Raw genomic sequence first — 6,635 nt, 5'->3', positions numbered from 1 at the left:
CACTCTTATTATAATTTTAAAATGTGATAAAGCAATCTTCAACACATTTGGTTATCTTCGAGGGTTCTCGCATGTGATAATGGAAGTTGATTGCATGGAACACTCACCACAATTCTCGCTTAATTCTGGCTCATATCCTGTTACAAATAGTAGCGCTCGGTAATATTTCCTCTTTTTTTGTTATTCAGCATGTAAACAGGTTAGCAAACCTTGCGGCGCATCTTCGTGCGAACCGTGCTTGCTGCACTTTGAATGTGGCTGAGAGCTGGCTTGATGAAACACCTCGCTTCCTACTTCTTTTTTTGCGGGGTACCTCGCTTCCTAGTGACCAGTGCTAGTCCATACTCCCTCCTTTCCGGTTAATATGAATAAAGATCTCTCATTTACCCGCAAAGAGGATTGAGCCATATTAACCGGAAAGGAGGGAGTATGGACTAGCACTACTTTTTGGTGTGTCCCGTCAACTCGCAGAACGAGGAGAAGCTTGCAGGACAAGGTGAAGCTCGCTTATGCCTTTTGACTAATGCAACCTACCCTCGGTGGACATGCATCAGTCCATTCGGTGTCAGATTGTCAGAGGCATACACTGTAGTACCCAACATGCGGAGTACCATCATTGTTCGACTTCACGAAGAGGCGAAGAGCCAAGCGCAGTAGTATGAGTAGTACTACTACTAGAACCGCATGGTGGAGCGTTTGTACTCTTATTTCTTTTTATCTCTGATAAAGTACACATTTATTCCGGAGAAGGGTGGAAAACGGCAGCCCAACATCAACATGTAATGAATGATATCGATCAACCAACCATGCTCGAATATATCTTGGCCTCCATGCGAACCCGTCTGTGTGTTCTCGCTCCTCGTCTCTCTCAAGGAACGGCGGGTTGGCTCTCTGCCGTCAATTGAGATCGGTTTGCTCACACTCCTGTCCCACATGTCAGTGATATGCCAAGAGGAGGTGCGCTGACCGACTGGCCATACGCGTACTTGGTTTTGAACCTTCATACTACTCCTCCCTCTGTCACAGTTTACAGGGCGCGCTTCATTATGATGCATTTCTCTCAATGCATTTCCACCACTAGAGAGACTTTAGACGCGTTTGGTTTAATGCTCAATTAATTAGGGCGTGGTAACCGCAATCAAGTCCACAATTTTCTCTCCATGTAACTACGGAATGGAGTAAGTGCATGCATGTGTGTACTTGGGGTGGAAGCTGCATGCATGTGTGTACGCATTATTCCCTCTACAAGTAATAGACGCCGTGCTATAACTACCAATGCTATTTTTCAGGCCGATCGCTAGTCTCCTTGGTCCCACAGATCTTTTTTCTTGTTTCTGAAGGGCGCTGTATAAACAGTGACAGATGGAGTAGTATGAGCGGATTCAAAGAAGAGTGTATTGATGGTTGCTTCTTCAGAGCAACTTACAGTGGGAAAGGTGGGGCTTACGATTTGACTACTCATTACTCACTATTAATGCGGCGCAACGACCGGGCTGAGTCTCCCATGCGGCTGTGCACTACCCCCTTGGTTCTTAAATATACTCCGGAGTATATTTGTCTTTCTAGAGATTTCAACGAGTGACTACTCAAATATTTGTCTTTTTAAAGATTTCAAATGGACTAGCACATACGGATGTATATACATATTTTAGAGTGTAGATTCTCTCATTTTGCTCCGTATGTAGTCACTTGTTGAAATCTCTAGAAAGACGAATAGAATATTTAGGAACGGAAGGAGTACACATACGAAGCAAAATGAGTGAATCTACACTCCAAAATATGCCTGTCTGAAATTTGTAAAAAGACAAATATTTAGGAACGAAGGAGTATAATTTTGTGCATGGCACATGGACCCGGATGATGCAGAGGCTTCTGGCAATGCTATCAAGCTTCCATCATTTGTTTACATAATTGACGTACTATACAAATAATTTTCCAGCGAGACATGAAACTGTACAATGGTGTGAGCTTTCAACTTCTGTTTCGCGTGTCTTGCCACCGATGCTCTTTCGGAAACAATAAAAAACTAACTTCCTTGCTAATGCATGTCAATTATTAGCAGATCAGAGCTAATAATTACATCACAACTGAAGACAGAGTTGTGAGAAGGTGTTAAATTAAAATTGATCCATGCTTTCATTAGCAGCAACGTCCCCCCAGCTCTGTCTAAATCAACAAGGCATGTTGGGAAAAAAGTAGCTGTCTCGAGCATGCAACATTCCGATCATTTTGTGCAGTTCCACTAAAATAGAGCTGAGCGTCCCTGTTCCAAAGATATTAAGTGTGATTACGGTAATAGAGGACTGCTGATGAAACAATAAACACATAAATAGAAGCCGGTCACCTTTGCAGTCTCTTTTAAGACTAACTAGTTGGAGAAGATTAGGCTCGGAGTTGGATGAGGAGGATAGAGCAAAACCAATCTCCCTTTGTGCAGTCGCACTGAAATGTAGAGACGTTGCCCATGTGACATTTTAGTACAACTGCACAAAACACTCTTAAGAAAAAAGTGATTTGTGCAGTTCACCAAAAGGTTGCAATAGCAACGAGGTGAAATGGATAGCCCTGTTTGCAAAAAAGAGGTAGAAAGGAAACAATTACTGGCCAATAACAGTTGATGACACATGCAACGACAAAAAAGAAGCATATTCCTTGCCCTAAGGGAAGATAACAACACGGTTGTGTTTGTCTAAAACAGTGTGAGGACGAGAATGCAATATGGAAAGTACGCTGGACGAGCTACGTTTTGGGCAAAGAACTATAGAAGATCCACATGCAGCGACGTGGGAAGACGGGCAGTGGAGCAAGGCCGGAGGGGATACCTGGAGGTCGTCGGGATGTAACTAGGTGAGCGGCGGCGGGAGGAATCTGTGAGCAGGTGGCGTAGGCCCTGCCGCGCCGGAGCTTGGTCAGAGAGAACGGCATGTACCGCAGATCCGGACGTGCTGCCTTGGCGCTGTCGAACGGAGAAACGATGCACTTCGCCCCTTTCCCCCGGCGGACGGGATGCGGCCGGATCAGTGACCAACGGTGAGAGAGAGAGAGGCCACCGCACTCCCTTTCCCCCGGCGGACGGGATGCGGCCGGATCAGTGACCAATGGTGAGAGAGAGAGGCCACTGCAGCCTTGTGTGAGATACTCTGAAGAGCGACAAACCAGGCACGCAAGGCTCCATTGTATATAGTGAGCAGACTACCTTTTTCAACATAAAATCGTTTTATATTCTGTGTACGTGCCATTGAGCGCTATAACTTTATTTAAAAATAACGCGGCAACGCGTTAAGTCGAACTTTGTTTCATGCAGGCGTGGTACACGACCTCCCTAGGTAAACATCCACTATAGGCGTTCAAATTAGCACGTGGGCTACCATTTCGTAAAGAAATGAGATCCACCGTGTACCCACGCGGGTGTGGCTGGGCACGAAGCATGAGTACGTGCACGGTGCACCTATTCTCTTCTTGTATACGTACACCACCTACGTGGGGTTGTGTGAGAGAGAAACAAACCTAGAGAGATATAGTGTGTGGGTTCTTGAGAGTTTTTTTGGGGGAAATAGAGTCCTGGATATAAGATATATATAGAGGGGGCGATCCACGAGAAGAGAGTGGAGGTATCACCGGCTTGAGGTGTCCATAGAATCAAAAAGAGGGATGATGTGTGTGTGTGTGCGCGCGCGATCGATAAAGAGTGCCATCGAATTTGTGTGTGCCTATGTCAAAGATATAGAGTGGCTGGCCTATTGGAACGTGAGAGGGGACATGTGCAGTTTGTCTCTGTGGCATGGATACCTACCTGCAGCGCTCGACTATTGGTGTGTGGTGGGGGAAGAGGGAGGCCCAATTAACTATAGAGGTACAATGGCTGGTATATGTGTGGAGGAGGATAGAGGCCTACCTCATGTATTAAGGACATCGATCCGCCTCATGTATTAAGGGAGATCGATCGACATCCATGCATATGTGCATGAGAGGAATAAGGTTGGGAGAGAGACAAAGCTAGAGTGTTGGAGGGGGTGGTAGTGGAGTTGCTTCTAACAAATGGTGGGATAGGCTTGCTAGACAAACGGAGGGCACGCCCGCAATATCAATAAGAGAGGAGATGTCTGCTTGTTGTCTGTGCATGTGTGTGTGAGAGACGGGTCAGGAGGCATGCACGAATGATGAGGGGGGACAATGTGGCTATGGTAAGCAGACGTAACTACATAGGAAGATCAATCGCCCTTTGTTAGAGAAAGGAGAGACATAACTTGTGAGGTACGTCGATCGATGGGGGGGGGGTAGTTAAAGTCGATCCAGGTATATGTTGGGAGATCGATAGGTATACATGCATGTGTGTGTTAGAAGCAAATGAGGCATGAGGATAAGGATAGAGATAGAGGGATGCATGTAGGAGGTGGTACAAGAGGCATACTATATCGAGCGGGGAGGAGTGTGCGAGTACGAGAACGATGAAAAGAGTGGTGGGAGTGAGGCATGGACGGTGACAAGAGAAGAGGGGAAGCTTGTGTTTGTGCTAGTCACACTTGGCTAGAGAGGCATACGATCGATGTGTGCCGTAAAGAAGGAGCTGGGGGTCCTACACACACCGTGGGTGAACGACCTAAAGTGAAAAGACAAATTTGCGCGATGGAGCTAGAGAATGCTGAGGGAGGGTGAGAGGGATGCGGGCGTGTGCATGCACAAGAGAAAGTTAGCGCTAGCTACAAAGATAAGAGAGTTGTGTGGGTGTAAAAGACGAATAGAGATCATATATACTTCATTATAAAAAGCAAATTCGGATATATGAAGAATTTATCATAGTGTTTTAAACCGACGTATGTGTGAATATATATAACGGTGATACACATGGTGTGTTTATGAACATGTTATACTACATTTAATATATTTTATCTCTACTCTTATAAAAAAACGGAGTTGTTGATGATGGTGTGCCTGCCATCCTGCATTATAGGCCGTCCAATTTATATCTGGCGGATAGCAAGGAAACTATGATGGTTGAAGTTGGCAACAATCATGATTGTAGATTCTTATTGAAATAGAGAAACAAATTCAAATTTAGTTCGAATTGCAGCGGTAGTATAGACATTTGAAATGCACTAAAATGTTGGTATGAGTAGGTTACATGCATTATACAGCAAAGTGAACAAAATTAATCGGACATAACATGGATTCATACTCCCTCCTTCCATCTATATAGGGCGTAATGAGATTTTTAAGACCGCCTTTGACTATTGACAAGATTAATAGTACATGACATGCACAATGTGAAAATTATATCATTGAAAGAACCTTTCACAGACGAAGTTAACAGTGTGCTTTGTGTAAGTTGCATGTCATATATCATTGCTCTAATATTTGGTTAAAGTTAGCATCGAAAAACGCATTAGGCCCTATATAGATGGAAGGAGGGAGTAGCTTTGAATAGCATTTGTATAGTAAAACGGGGCAAGACTCTCTCTTTGTGTGGTGTGAATAGTTTTATTTTTTTTGTTTTCTTTTTGGTTGAGGGAAGTGTGAATTGATTTGGTACGTACAAGTACAATATTACTACACGTTAGGCTTGTCCCTAAAATTCAACCCGCGTCTTCTTATATCCCGGAAATTCAAATATCGTGCTCCCAAAACTGGCGCCTTCCCAACCCGCGCCTTGCTATCCCGAGATTACAACGCGCACAAAAACTCCCTCCAGCTGCCAAATCCCGACACGCAAAAACCCCCTTCTAACCCTGAGCCGAAAGGGACGCTAGTTCAAATCGGTGGGGGGTACTTTTGTAACACACCCTACATTTTGGACAAGCGCGTCCCTAAGTCAGGCTTCACCCCCTCCCATCGCCCCCTTTTCACCATTGGAAATCCCAGGCCGCCATAACCTCTCCGCTCCAGCCGCGAAACCCCACACTCCTCCGTTCGCCATGTCACCACTGCCCAGCCGGAGCCTCTTCCCCAACGACATCGTCCACCACAAGAGCTCTACGTCCCTCGTCCACCTCCCCGGATGAGGATCCGTCGTCCATCTCGCCGTCCCGCCGATTCAGCCGCCCCGTCCTCCACCTCCAAGGAGCTGCTCCGACGATCGCCTCATCTATCACGACTGCTCCATCCCCACAGCGCCGCCTTAACCTGCTCCACCGGAACTGCCGCATCCTCACCGACTCCTCGGACAAAGCCGAGGCCTACTCGGCGCCACCAAAGAGGTTGTACACTCATCGCATCACACCTTCTCCTTAACTCGACCTCCCGGCACCGACGGTGCTCCATCCCGCACCGCCATGGAGCGGCTACCTTGAAGCCGGCGCCACGGGCGACATCTCCATGGCGGCTCTCCCCCAGTGCGAGGCCCCTTCGACGGTGGCGTCCATACCAGCTAGATCTGCTGCTGCTGCTCCGGCTCTCGCTCGCTCGCTCGTGCTGCTGCTGCTGCTCCGGCTCTCGCTCGCTCGCTCACGCTGCTGCTGCTGCTCGGGCTCTCACTCGCTCGCTCGCGCTGCTGCTGCTGCTGCTGCTCCGGCTCTCGCTCGATCGCTCGCTCGCCCAGCTGCTGCTGCTGCTCTCCCCCTTGCTCGTGCTGCTGCTCTGCTTCGATTAAGCCACACGTCAGTCGACTGAATCAACTTTTGGGTCAGTCGCTTTTCAGG

Source organism: Triticum dicoccoides, chromosome 3B, assembly GCF_002162155.2.
Source record: "Triticum dicoccoides isolate Atlit2015 ecotype Zavitan chromosome 3B, WEW_v2.0, whole genome shotgun sequence".
In the NCBI taxonomy this organism is placed as follows: Eukaryota; Viridiplantae; Streptophyta; class Magnoliopsida; order Poales; family Poaceae; genus Triticum; species Triticum dicoccoides.
This window is presented reverse-complemented; position numbering follows the sequence as displayed.